General features: G+C 42.3%; 1 protein-coding gene across 6 annotated transcripts in view; it reads right to left on the minus strand.

The window, feature by feature from the left end:
- gne (glucosamine (UDP-N-acetyl)-2-epimerase/N-acetylmannosamine kinase) overlaps nucleotides 1–6,070 on the minus strand; it is an 83,941-nt gene extending 77,871 nt beyond the window's left edge. Inside the window, exon 1 of one of the 6 annotated variants that reach the window (XM_069926096.1) lies at nucleotides 5,775–6,070. The gene's annotated coding sequence lies outside the window, so the exon portion shown is untranslated. Of the gene's footprint in view, nucleotides 1–5,338; nucleotides 5,439–5,606 lie in introns of those variants that run through there. The other 5 variants (XM_069926093.1, XM_069926095.1, XM_069926091.1 and 2 more) reach the window with 5 other exon arrangements.
- Between the last annotated feature and the right edge of the window lie 8,370 nt (nucleotides 6,071–14,440).

The raw sequence follows: 14,440 nt of genomic DNA on the forward strand, positions 1-14,440 counted from the left end.
AAGTTATCCTTATAAGGTGTGCTCTCCAATCCAAGAAGCATCCTTGAAAATATCCTCCGCACCTCTCTGTAGCATCCACATCTTTCCTGTAATGAGGTGACCAGAAATTATCACAGGATTCTAAGTGGGGTCTAACCAGGAACTTTATAGCTGCAATATTACCTCACAGATCTTGAACTCAATCCCAAAGTTAATGATGGCAATCACACCATACACTTTAACAACACTATCAACTTGTGTAGCAGCTTTGAGTGTCACAGTTCACCCATATTGCTCAGGGTCCTCCCAATAACATTGTACCCTGCCTTCAAATTTGAACCATAGCACCTTTCTGGGACAAACTCCATCTGCCACTTCTCAGCCCAGCTCAGCATCTTATCAACATCCCTTCGTAATCACTGGCAACCTTACAGACTATCCACAACACTACCAACCTTCATGTCAGCTGCAGATATACCTTTCTACTTCCTCATTCATTTTTTTTAAATATCACAAAGAGGAGGTGTAATGGAAGATTCTAACCATGTTTTTTTACTTTTGCAGCCTTTGCTTCTGCAAGGCTGAGAACCTGCTTGTTTTTTAGAATCAGCAGACATAAGCTAAATTCCACCAAGGGGCCAGAGGTGCAGTTATCTGATGAAAGGACATCTGTGTACCAAGAACATTTAATCTTCCTGCTTGTTTTGGTCAAAGACTGTCAGAGGCCTAGCCTTGATGCAAAATAAACCATTGTATTCAAAGTGATAAGCTGAAAATGATGTTATTCGATAGAAGCCTAGCATGCTAGCTTGCTCGCTTCTCTTTCTTGCTGTGCTGGGAATAGGTGCTTGGGTAAGCAGTTTTTGGGTAATAGAAGCCAGCTGAAGTTTGAGACTCTCCGAGAGGTGGCAACATCTCTCAGCAAGAAGAAGAACTTCTAGAGTCCAGCCAACGTCCCGGTCGGGGGAGGTGGAGAAGCTGCTACCGGCGCCCTTTCAACCTACTACAAGTGTGCAGTCGTTGCCTTGCTTCGGCAGTTGGGACCAGTCCAGGCATTGATAAGTATAGTTGGGAAGGGCTTGCATATTGTAGTTTGAAATCAGCTTTTGAATTTGTAATAAACATTTGTATAAACTGAACTGCTCTCGGAGTGTGTGTCTATTTTCTTTCGGTAGCTCAAACACTGTGACCAATCTAAAATGAACAAAATGAGAGGAAAAGTTTACTCAAGACAGGAGGGAGGTTCCAAAGCAGTTCCCTGCAGAACACCACTGGTCACCGAACTACATGCAGAAAACAAACCAACTACCACAACCATCTGCTTTCTCTAGGCAAGCAATTCTGTATCCACCGATACAACACCTCCTTGGATTCCATGCCTTCAGAATGAGCCTTTCATGGGGAACCTTATTAAATGCCTTACTGAAATGCATATACATTAAGTCCACTGCTCTATCTTCAATGCTTTTTGTTACATGATCAAAGAATTCAAGCAGGCTTGTGAGACATGACATTCCCCTGAAGAAGCCATGCTAACTATCCCTAATCAGATGATGCCTCTCTAAATACTTGTAATTGCATCTCTCAGGTCTTTTCCAACACCCTGCCCACCACTGAAGCAAAACTCACTGGTCTTGAACAGGGGAACAACATTTGCAGTCCTCCAATACTTCCTCTGACCCCAGTGACAATGCAAAGATCATCATCAATGGCTCAGTAAACTCCTCACTCACTTCCCAAAGAAGTCTTGGGTAAATCTTGTCCAGTCCTGATGACTTATCTACTTTCATGCTATTCCAAACCTCCAACAAATCCTCTTTTTTTTAATATAAATGTCAACATGCTCCAGCATCTAAGTCCACCCCAAGTCATCCTCACAATTTTGAGGGCCGTTTTCTCTGGTGAATAATGAAGCAAAGTATTCATGATGGCCCACCACAATCTCCTCCAACTCCTCATACACATTTTCACTATCACCCCTCACACAACTCATTCTCTAGTTCTTTATATTTCTTGCATTAAACATAGAACACTACAGAACAGAAACAGGCCCCTTCAACCCTTCTAGTCTCACTGTTCTGCACCCAGTCCATAGCCTTCTATACCTCTCCCATCCACATACCTATTCAAATTCTTAAATTTAAAAGCAATTATCCACCACTACTCTTGGGATTCTCCTGTCCAACCATTGTCGAATTCAGTTTACTACTTCACCATGAATAATGAGTATCTGATCCTTCCTGACTAACCTCCCATGTAGGACCTTGTCAAAGGCCTTGCTTAAATCCATATAGACAACATCCACAACCTTTATCAACTTTTGTGGTAACCTCCTCAAAAAACTCTATGATTGGTTAAACATGACCTACCACGCACAAAGTCATGTGGATTATCCCTAATCAGTTTCTGCCATTTAAATAATTGTATATCAGATCTCTTAGAACACCTTTCCAGTAATTTACCTACTACTGACATCAGGCTCACCTGCCTATAATTTCCAGGGTTACTTTTGGAGCTTTTTTTATACAATGCAAGCTACCCTCCAATCCTCCGGCACCACACCATGGCTAAGGGCTTTTTAATTATTTCACCCAGAGCCCTTGCAATTTCTACATTAGCTCCCCTCAAGGTCCAAGAAAATATTTTGTCAGGCCCTGGGGATTTATCCATCCTTATTTGCTTTTAGACAGCAAGAAATTCCTCCTCTTTAGTCTATATCAGTTCCATGATCTTGCTGCTTGTTTTAATTACTTCCCATGACACTACATATTTCCTGAGTGAATACTGATGAAAATAAACATTTAAGATCTCTCCATCTCTTTTGGCTCCATACAAAGCCAACCACTCTGATCTTCAAGGGGACCAATTTTGTCCATTACTATCCTTTTGCTCTTAACATACATTTAGAAACCCTTAGGATTTTCCTTCACATTGTCTGACAAAGCAATCTCATGTCTTTTTTTAACCTTCCTGATTTCTCTCAAGTTTTTCTTGCAGTATTTTTTAATACTCCTCAAGTACCTCATTTGCTCCAAGTTGTCTATACCTGTTATGCACTTCTCTCTTCTTTAAAACCAGATCCCCATTATCCCTCAAAAACAAGGTTCCCTATACTTGTTAACCTTGCCTTTAATCCTGACAGGAACATACAAACTTTGTACTCTCAAAATTTCACCTTTGAAGGTCCTCCACCGACCTCACACATCCTTGCCTGAAAACAACTTTTCCCAATCCACGCACTCTAGATCCTTTCTCATTTCCTCAAAATTGGCCTTTCTCCAATTTAAAGTCTCAACCCAAGGCCCAGACCAATCCTTCTCCATAATTAGCGAAACTAATGGCTTTATGATCACTGGACCCAAAATGTTCCCCTACATATACTTCTGTCAACTGTCCTGTCTCATTCTCTAAAAGGAGATCCAGTATTATAACTCTCTCGATTTGGTACCTCTACACATTGATTTAGAAAACTTTCCTGAACACATTTGACAAACTCCAAGCCATCCAGCCCTTTTACAGTATGCGAGTCAGTCAATATGTGGAAAATTAAAATCCCCTTCTATCATAGCCTTGTTTCCTGCAGCTATCTGCTATCTCTCTACAGATTTGCTCTTTCAATTCTCATTGACTATTGGGCGGTTCAATAATACAACCCCATGAGTGTGGTTGTACCTTTCCCATTCCTCAGCTCCACCCATATAGCCTCAGTAGATGAGCCCTCTGGTCTGTCCTGCTTGAGCACAGCTGTGATATTTTTACTGATGAGCAAAGCCACTTTTATTCCCCCTCCCTGTTCTATCACATTCAAAGTCATAATTCCATGTGCCAATCCACACTCTAAACTCATCTGCCTTTCCTACAATATTCCTTGCAATGAAATAGATGCACTTTAGAAAATTTCCATCATGTGCAATCTGTTGAATTTTAACGCTGCATGCAATTTTCACATCATCTTTCTCCCCCACCCCCACCCCTCTATCTGTTCTGGCACTCTAGTTCCCATCCCCCTGCAAATCTAATTTAAACTCACTAACTCACTAGCAAACTTTCCCACAAGGATATTAGTCCCCCTCTGGTTCAGATGCAAACCATCTCATCAGAACAGGTCCCACCTTCCCTGGAAGAGATCCCAATGATTCAGAAACCTGAAGCCCTCCCTCCTGCACCATGTCTTTAGCCACATGTTAAGCTGCATTATCCTCCTATTTCTAACCTCATGATATGGGTAGCAATCCTGAGATCACAATCCTGGAGGTCCTGTCCTTCAACTTAGCATCTGACTCCCTGAGGACCTCTTCACCTTTTCTATCCACGTTATTTGTCCCTATATGGACTATGACATCTGGCTACTCACCCTCCCTCCTGAAAATCCCATAAACTTGATCTGAGATATCTCAGACCCTGGCACCAGGGAGGCAACATACCATCTGGGATACTCAATCTCTTCCATAGAACCTCTTATTTGTCCCTCTAACTATGAAATCCCCCATCACTACACCTCTCCTCTTCTCTTCCCTTTCCTTCTTAGCCACAGGACCAGACTCAGTGCCAGAGACCTGAGCTCCGTGGTTTGTGCCTGGTAGGTCACTCCCCTCCCTATAGCATCCAAAATCGTATACTTATTATTGAGGGGAACAGCCACAGGGTGCCCATTTCCTTTCCCTCTATTAACTGTTACCCATCTACCCTCCTCCTGCATCCTAGGTGTGAGAATGTTCCTGTAACATATTTGAACCCATCCAATGGACTGCATTTATGCTCCATCCAATGTCTGTCCTTCCTCACACCAACTGTTCCATCATCTGATGTAACACTCTGGTTCTCATCCACCTCCCCAGCTGGTTTAAATCCTGCCCAATATCTATAATAAAACTGCAAGCAAGGATTTTGGTCCTGCTCAAGTTCAAGAGCATCCTGTGCCTTTTGTACAGGTCATACCTTACCAAGAGGAGATCCCAAGGATACATCTGAAACCTTTCCCAAACACTGCATCACGTGATCTCTCTTTCAGATACATTTTCATCTGCCATAACTTCCTAGGCTTGCATGGGACAGACAGCAAACCCAGTGATTACTACCCTTGAGGTCCTGCTCTTTAGTTTCCTTCCAAGCTACTGAGTTCACTCTTTTTGACAATGCCTTAGACATGAAGACTTTATTTAAAATTTTATAACATGAATACAATAGAGATTTACATTTAAAGAAAAATAGAAAAAAAATTAAAAAAGGTATGATTACAATATAACATCAGAAAACTACACAAAATAACCCCCCCCCCCGTTAATTGTAACACAATATTAATAGTCTAACTTAAAATTAGTCCAACCCTCCCACCCCCCTAAAATAAAGAGTGAAATGCCTTAGACATGATCAGAGACGAATCTGATGCCACCAATCACCATGCCTCTCTTTTGCTCTACACATCCCTTCTGAGCCAGAGTGCGATACTGTGTGCCAGAGACCAGGTAGCAACTCCCCGCCCCTGTATCCAAAAGAGTATACTTATCATTGAGGGGAACAGCTGCAGGAGTGCCTTGCACGAACTGCCCATACCCGTTCCTTCTCCTGACCCCACACCCTCCCCGACCGCACGCACCCCACTCCCCGCCCTCAATAGTTGAACCCACCACCTTCTCTCTCCATGCCCGGGATGGAGCTTGCATCTCTACCCCACCCCGGGGCAGCCTGGCTCACATACACCGACCTGTTCCCATTGTCACGTACCGTCCACGACAGCTCTCCTGTCCAGTCCGACCCAAATTACTTTCCCCCGACCTGTTCCCATTGTCACGTACCGTCCACGACAGCTCTCCTGTCCAGTCCGACCCAAATTACTTTCCCCCGACCGCAACCCCCCTCCTCCTCAAACGTTCCGATGCTAACGTCAAGGGGCGTGACCATAGTTCTCTCCGGCGGCCGAGGCCAACCCCGTTGTTCATAGCGGAGGTGGTTCCAACGGTGGCCGGGTTTGGATGCATCGGGTCAGGTCAGATTGTGTTGGGCTTGGTTGCATCGGGCCGAGTCGGTCTCAGCTGGGCTGCGCCGTGGTGAAGTCAGACTGAACTGAGCTGGGCCGGGGTCGGGCTGAGCTGGGCTGGGCTGGACCGGGGCCGGACTGGGCCGGGCCGGGCCGGGGTTGGTCAAAAAGTATCTGTTATATAGCAACGGTAAAAATACATAACCGACGTTTCAAACTTAAACCCTTTCTAAAGGAAGGGAAACATTAAGACCAGCGTCAGAATAAAATGGGGGGGGGGGGGGGGGGGGAAAGGCGTGATCGCAAAAGCAAGAGGTAATAGGTGGAGAAAGGAGGGAGGAAACAGCAACAAGAAGGAAGGATGGGGAGGCAGCGTTTGGGGGTGGGAGCGGGGAAGAGGAGTGATGGAAGGTGGTGGGGTGAAGACAGCAGAAACCAGTCAAGTTGATGTTAATGCCATCTGGCTGGAGAGTCCCCAGACTGAAAATCAGGTGTTGTACCTCCAATTTATAGGAAGTTTTTGGTAAATAAGGCCACAAATAGGTGTGGGAGTGTGACACTGAACTGAAATGGTTGACTACTGGGAGGTCTCTGTCACTTGAGCGGACAGAGGCAAGGTGCTCAGCGAAGTGATCTCCCAGTCTCTCTGGTACAGAGAAGGCCACAAAGGGAGCACTGGATACAGTGACTCAGTCCTACTGATAGACAAGTGAAGTATTGCTTCACTTGAAAGGCCTGTTTGGGGCGCCAGACTGTGGTGAGGGAGGAGATGTGGGTGAAAGTGTGGCACTTCCTGTAGCCACAGGGGAAGGTGCCATGGTGGGTGGGTGGGGGGAGGAGGTGTGTTAATTGATGGGGAAGGATGAATAGAGAGTGGTATCTACAGAAGGCAAAGCAGGGAGGAGAGGGGAAGATGGGTCCATTTGTGGGATTTTGTGGTAAGTGACAGAAATTACAGAGGATAATGTGTTGGATGTGGAGGCTGGTGGGGTGGTAGTTGAGGACAAGGGGGATTCTTTGTTTGTTGTGTCTGGGGGCCAGGGCAGATGAGTGGGAAATGGAGGAGATGTGGGTGAGGGCGGAGTTGATGGTGGTGGAGGGGAAGCCACGTTTGTGGAAGAAGGCAGACATTTCAGAAGATCTTGGCTGGAAGACCTTATCTCAGGAACAGATGCAACAGAGACAGAGCAATTGAGAAAACGGAATAGAATCCTTTCAGTGGACAGGGTTTGAAGAAGTGTAGCCAATGTAGTTGTGGGAGTTAGAGGGCTGACAGGGTGTGTGAGGAGCATAGTTAAGGTAATTGTGAGAGTTAGTGGGTTGACAGGGTGTGAGGAAGTGTAATCAAGGTAGTTGTGGGATCTGGGGGGGGGGGGGGTGGTGCCACTTGATGACATAGGACCAGGACAAAGAATATGGCTCCTCTGGGGGAAAAAATGGGGGTAAAAAAGCAGACAAAAGTTTGAAATTCATCTGAATTACTTATAAACAATTAAGCAAAAAAATAATCCCACCGAAGGAAGATAAATAGGCAGAAGAGCTTATAGAGAAGATGGAAGAAGGAAAGCCAGAAGGAAAAGAAAGACCTACTTTTGAGGAGAAGCCAGGTCCCATGGTGAATCCTCCTCCTCAAGTGAAGAGTGTAATGGAGGAATATTGGAGGAATTTGGTAAGATTAGTGGATTACTTACATACACACATTTTAAAACAGATCTTATTTGAAATACTAAGAATTCAAATTCAGTAACATTACAGGATCTATGGAGAATGTTATGCACATTTTACAAGTAGGTGCTAATTGAAGTGACTTCATGAAGTGAATAGACATTGTTTTGGAGGAGACAAACTGGCTGTTTGCAAGTACCTATAGAATGTTCACAGAAAGGTCATTCCTGGGTTTTGTTTATCGAAGACAACAGATGGGAGCAGAAGGATGACTCCTGTTGTTTGCTGAAGAAGGTGGAGGTTTTTGCAAGTGAGAGAGTCACAAGGGCTTTCTGGGAGTTTGCAGTTGGAGAGAAAGAGAGAGAGGTGAGACAAGTTCAACAAGCTCTCTCAGCCAGAGTGTGTGGGACACTGAAAGCAGCTAAACAGTACAAACCAAGAAGAGCTGGTTGAAAACAGAAAGTTCCAGAGCAGTGGATGGCTGAAAATGCTATCTGTCTGATGTTTCTCTTGAAATAAGAGGAACAGATAGGAACTCTGTGATAGCCTGAAAGAAAGAGGTTACCATCTGGAGAATCTTGATGGGGCAAGTTTCATCAGCGAGACATTGAAGTGATTAATGGTGGTACCTCAGTTGTGGAAATCCTGGAACAACAAATCTCTCTGCAAATCCTACAAGAACCTTCCTGAGCGGTAAACATTTACCTTTCGAGCACCAAAGCCTGATGAACTTTATACATGTTAAATTCTGTGCACAGTATAAGAATTGCCTGCAACCAGAGAACTTGGAAGAAGGAGAAGTGAGATTGAACTGTGAACAAAAGAAATTTACACACACATTACATACATGTGCACTTAGAATGAGAAGGGAGTTAATTTGGGTTAGTTAAGAATAGAGATGTTAAAGTTTGATTCTGTTTTCATGTTTAAAGATAATTAAAAACAACTTTTGTTTAAGTAACCACTTGTCTTGGTAAATGTCTATTGCTGCTGGGGTTTGGGGTCCTTTGGGCTTGTAACAAGAGGGTCTCCTGGCTCGCCTCCCAGCAAGCTGCAGCATCCCTATGATAACAGGGATGCCCAGACAAGTCGGAGAGGGGAGCGCCTTGACTGCGGATGCGCGAGGAGTCGCACATCAGCAGTCAACAACAACGGGAGACCTTGTCCGAATGGCTTACAGGGCCTACCAGACAGACTCTGAGCAGCTCAATGGGCTGTCTAAGGATGAGACAATACTGGAACTGGAAGAAGAAGGAGGAGGAGAGAAAGAAGAAGAAGGAGGTCCAAAGGAAATGTTGGAAGAATTAGAAGGGGTAAGGAAGAAAATTAAAATTATCCCTAAAGTTCAAGAAACATTACTTATGATTATGGAAGAATTAAAGTTATTTAGAATTGATATTAAAGAGATCAGAGGTTAAAGTTAATGAAGTATGTGAAATGGTTAAATGCAGAAAAAGGATCAGGAATTGGAAGAGAAAATTCAAAGCATTAAAATGGAAAATCAATTTTTTCAAGAAAAATAGATGAGGGAATGGTCCATGTGTTGAAGATGAATAAACAATTATCTGAGTAAGTGGACTCACTGGAAAATTTAATTCGAAGAAATAATATTAAGATCATCTGTCTGAAGGAAATTATATTATTCAATTTTTGCAACGTTGGATTCCACAGACGTTTGGTCAAGAGTATTTTAAAGGGGGCATTGAGATTGAATGAGCTCATAGGGATCTTAGACCTAAACTATAGCCGGGTCAAAAACCAAGAACTATTTTGGTTAAATTTCTTCATTATCAAGTGAGGGAAAAAGTTTTGGAATTAGCAGCAAAACAAACTAAAGAAAAAAAGTGGCACTGAAATTTGGAGGAAATAAAATTTTCTTTTATCCAGACATAAACTTCGAGTTATTGAAGAGAAGGAAAAGTTTTAATTCAGTCAAAAATATATTGAGGAAGAAGGGATACATTTTTATTCTGTGTTACCTTGCGACTTTGAAAGTCTTTGTTCAAGGAGGGCCAAGTAGATTTTTTATGAATTTGGACCATGCTCAAGAGTATGCAGAAGGACGACCTGTCAAGCTGGCTCAAGGAGTGGACACATAAAGACGGAAAGTGATATTTTTGTGGTTAAAAAAAAATCTGGAAGTGATTTGAAATATTATAGAAACAAATTTAAAATACTCGGAGGAGCCGGAGGCACGCTGACTGGTTCCTGCCGAACCGTGGGCGTTGTTTTGTGGCTTTAGTCTTTTTTTTCACTGGATTTAATGTTTATGTTGTATTTAAGAGATTGGTGAAGAGTTGGGGACTGACGAAGGAGAATTATGAAAAAGGGGAATATATAAGAATTTTTGCAATAAGGATTAAAGTTTATGAATTATAAATTTAAATGGGTTTCTAAACCCAATAAAGAGAAAGAGAGTATTGACATATATTAAAAAGTTGAAAGTAGATATTGCTTTTTGGCAAGAAACACATTTAATTGAAAAGGTACACCAAAAATTAAAAAGGGTCTGGGTTGGAACAGTAGTAGCGTCGTATTTTAACACAAAAGCTAGAGGAGTAGCAAATTTAATAAATAAAAAGCTTCCAATCAAAATATATAATAGTTTTGGACCCATTTGGCCAGTTTGTTTTAATAAATTGTCAGATTTTTTTACTGAATAATGGACATTAAGCAATATTTATGCTCCAAATATCCACTGCAGTAGTGTGGATCTCCCAGTGGCCATCCATTTCAATTCCCCATCCCATTCCTTTGCTGACATGTCTGTCCATGGTCTCATGTACTGCTAGATTGAGACCACCCACAAATTGAAGGTACAACACCTCATCTTCCATCTGAGCACCCTCCAACCGAATGGCATTAACATTGACATCTCTGGGTTTTTTTAACAACCCCCCCCCCCCCCCCAACTTCTTCCCACTGTCGCCTTTGTGTTCTGTCCCTCTTTCTTCCTTCCCTTTTCCCTCTGCCTCCTTTGACAGAGCCAAAATCAATTGTCACCTCTTCCCTCATCATATTCACCTTTTGTTGGTCTGGTCTCCTCTTTCTCCCTTCAGTCTTTATTCTGATACCTTATCTGTTCTTTGCTTATACTTTGAAGTGTTCAGGCCTGAAATGTAAGTAATATATCTTTACCTCCTATGGATGCTGCGAAACCAGCTCTGTTCCTCCAGCAATTCTGTATTTATTATAATCACGGCTTCTGCAGATTTTTGTGTTTTCATTCTCTACTTCCCAGGATCAGGGAAGAGACCGGAACAGCTGGAGTCAACGGGACACACTCCTTACAGACACAGGGCAGCTTCACAGCCAGTTCCTAGTGCCACCTACCACCATCTTGCTGGCACTGCCTTACAGCAGTATCTTGCACTGTAATCTCTGTATTTCTGTTCATGAAGTATTTTGCAGACAGTAGTCATTAATTTATCCACACTTGCCTCCTGAAGAGTATTTCTGATCTGTCAGCCATATGTTTGGAGATTTTTCTTCATTATGATGAGAATTTTGTCATCAACAGTGGATTGCGATTACTGATCTCACCCATCTGCTCTACTTAATATGTTCCAAACAGTTGATTTTGATAATCCTAAGGTTTTGGCAATATCTCTTGCTGTTTTATTCCTGTTTTTCAACCTCATAATGGCTTTTTTGACTTTCATTGGCACAATTCTGGTCCTCATGTTGAAAAATGACAACTACAGTCTCCAAAGGTGATCAAAAGCTTTGAACCAAGCCTAGCTCTCTTATATCACCACAAATGAAGCAATTAAATATACCTGAGTACTGACAAACACTTGTGAAGTCAAATGTCCCAAACATTATGGTGTTCTGAAATGAGGGGAATATGTTTTAAAAAATGCTGTAACTTCTACATTGTCCAACCAAAATTTATATAGATAACCTTGAATAAAATTTAGAATGTGCACTTTAATTACATGTGGATTGTTTGGTTATAAATAAAAAACTATGGCGCACAGGGGCAAATAAAGGAAAAAAGTGTTTTCATCCCAAACGTTATGGAGGGCACTGTATACTCGTCCCAAACATTATGGAGGGCACTCGACCTCTTCGCCACCTCACAGGCATTGTTAAATTGGATCTTCAAACCCTTGACGAACCAACGCAAGTATGTACAGCTGCTAAGTGTTGTTACTTTGCAAAACATGGGAACTCCATTACAGCAAGAAACACTGCCACCTGCAGCTATTCACACCGTAAAGAAGTCTGCTGTGTGGCTCACAAGTTGCGTATTTATACAAATTTCCAACTTTCCAGGACATATGAACAGACTTTTCAATATTAGTACATTTCTTAAGATGTTTCTGAGGGTTCATTATACTGGGTCATGTCCTTTACCCAATGCTTAATAGTTTTTTTACTGATTTTGCCAAATATGGAGTTGTTGTTGTTCTTCACAATCAGCCTTAACCTTGCTGAATTACCAATACATACAATGGAGTGTTCTCTGCTTTCCTCATTTTTTCATTACTTTAAGACCCACATTTTCATTCCCTCCTTTTATCAATCTATGATAACCTTTAACTGAATTATAGAGCTGGCCAAAAGCAAGTTTATCTAAGCAGCTATAAGCATTATTGCAAGAAGAATAGATGATAAATCCTTTATCAAGCCAGTGTACCAAACCCTTGCCCAATGAGATTGATGTAATAATTATGCACGTCAGCCCCGGTCTTCTTCAAATTGTCCGCATGTTGTTTCAAGTGCTCTACTAAGTTGGTAATATTCTCAGAGCTGTCTGGGATATACATATGTACAACATTCTTGGCCTATAAAAGTGCATGTACCTCCACAGTCAGCAAACAGAAAGTCCAATGCCATCCGATTCTGGATCACCATTGTTTTCATGGCAACCATTTCAGCAGACATCTGCCTCATCACATCCCCTGTAACCTGGAACCCATTAGCTGTGTCATTGGCTAGCTGTTCCAAGACCAAAGTGAGGCAGATGAGTTCTTTTGATGCTTTACCTGTACTGTAGAAGGGGAACATGATCATAAAGACTTGCTCTACTGTGGAAATTCCATGTCTGGTTCTGTGCCTACCAGGCCAGGCAGAATGCTCATTCAGATGTTGCATATGATGGATGTAGGGGACAACATACCCAAGGTAGCATGACCCTGTCCAAATGACTGGCATCCAGGGGTAGGGTACAGTAAAGGTTACTGTCATCTAACTCAGGGTCAGAGATTTCATATCAGTGTGGTCCTCGTATCCAATCAAAACTGGGCAAATTGATTAATGGCATTCCAACTGGAATACCCCTTTCCTGAATTTGCTCCTAACAGAGTTGTCCCTTAAGCAGGCCCCTTGTACCAATACTTGTAATAACCAGGGTTGGAGATGTATGGATGTGATTATACAGGAACAGGTAATTGTGGGCAAAGGTGATGAGGTTCAGGGTGACTAAGTAGCATACACAATTTTCCGGAGTGCTCTTCCCAATTTTTCCCCAAGTGTTTGGTACACCATCTTATAACATACCTTGCTCGTACCTATGGGTTTCAAGCAGGTAGCAATGGATGTCCTACCCCAATACGCATACCACGCAACAGATTTTTACACTGAATATGGCACTGGTTGCAAGGGAATTCCTCTCTCAGAATTGTTAGGGATAGGTGAGCAGATCCAATTAGAGATATTCATCTTATTACCATAGTAATAAGAAAGAAAGATGCAATACTTGTTTCTTTCTCTGCAGTTTGGATTGTAAAGTTCTAATGGCCAGGGCCACAGTCAAAAACACAAGTAATAACATCATTGTTCTTATTCAGTCTCCGCCTGTGTCAGTCTGTCAGATGGATCCACCTTGAATGTCCTTTCCAGCGTGACCCCAATTTTTTCCATTCCCAATTCTTAAATCAATATGTATTCACTCGGCTGGATCTGAGGATAATCGCTCTTTTCCTTATCACTAGTGTCCTCTGGCCAATGCACTTGGTGTATCTATGAATGCAAAACTCAAAGATTTGGTTAGTTGTTGTAAATATTTACATCTTCTCCCAACATGAGTAAATCTATTTTTACTGGTATACAGAGCTCAGTTCCTCAAGGAGTCTGCAATGGTCATCCATAGATTATCTCTGCACCTGATAATCTGGGCTTGATTTGCGGAGTAACCCGCATCTGAAATATTGCCAGAGGTAGCACTTTTTAGCTAATTAAGACCAATTTCCTCTGTAAATTTTGCCAATTTTGATTTTAAAGTTCCATTTGCACATTCCATTATTCCTGTTGCTTGTGGGTGGTGGGAGCACTGGAACAAAGTGCGGACCATTGTCCAAACTTCACATTGCATAATGCAGAATAATTTCTCGTAGCAAGATTTTTACAAATGTCAATGTTGGTTGTATGTATAGCTTCAATCCATTAACTAAACACATCCACAATTACCAAACAATATTTGTAGCAATGTACATGCGGAAACTCAATAAAATCAAGTTGCAAACATGAAAAATGTCCACTTAGCAAGGGGGTTTTCCCAATGGCACACGGAGTTCCCTTTCCAATATTATGCATACATAAAGCCCTCCTTTCGATGGGTGGGTGCAAGTATATACATAATTGATTAACAGTGGCAGAAATTGGGTGGGAAGGCTTCAAAGGTGGCACATTCCTAGGAGTCAATTTATACTGCAGGGGTGCTTAAGAGGAGGCATAACGTAACAATAATTTAGTGTGGTAGTAACAATGGGGATCCACTGTCTGCAGAAGTGAATTAATCCCAGGAAAGCTCTCCTCCTTTGGTGTGTGGTGCAGGAGTTTGGACAATTGGAGTGAATCTGACCTCAGTCAGCT

Source organism: Narcine bancroftii, chromosome 3 (genome assembly GCF_036971445.1).
Source record: "Narcine bancroftii isolate sNarBan1 chromosome 3, sNarBan1.hap1, whole genome shotgun sequence".
Classification (NCBI taxonomy): domain Eukaryota; kingdom Metazoa; phylum Chordata; class Chondrichthyes; order Torpediniformes; family Narcinidae; genus Narcine; species Narcine bancroftii.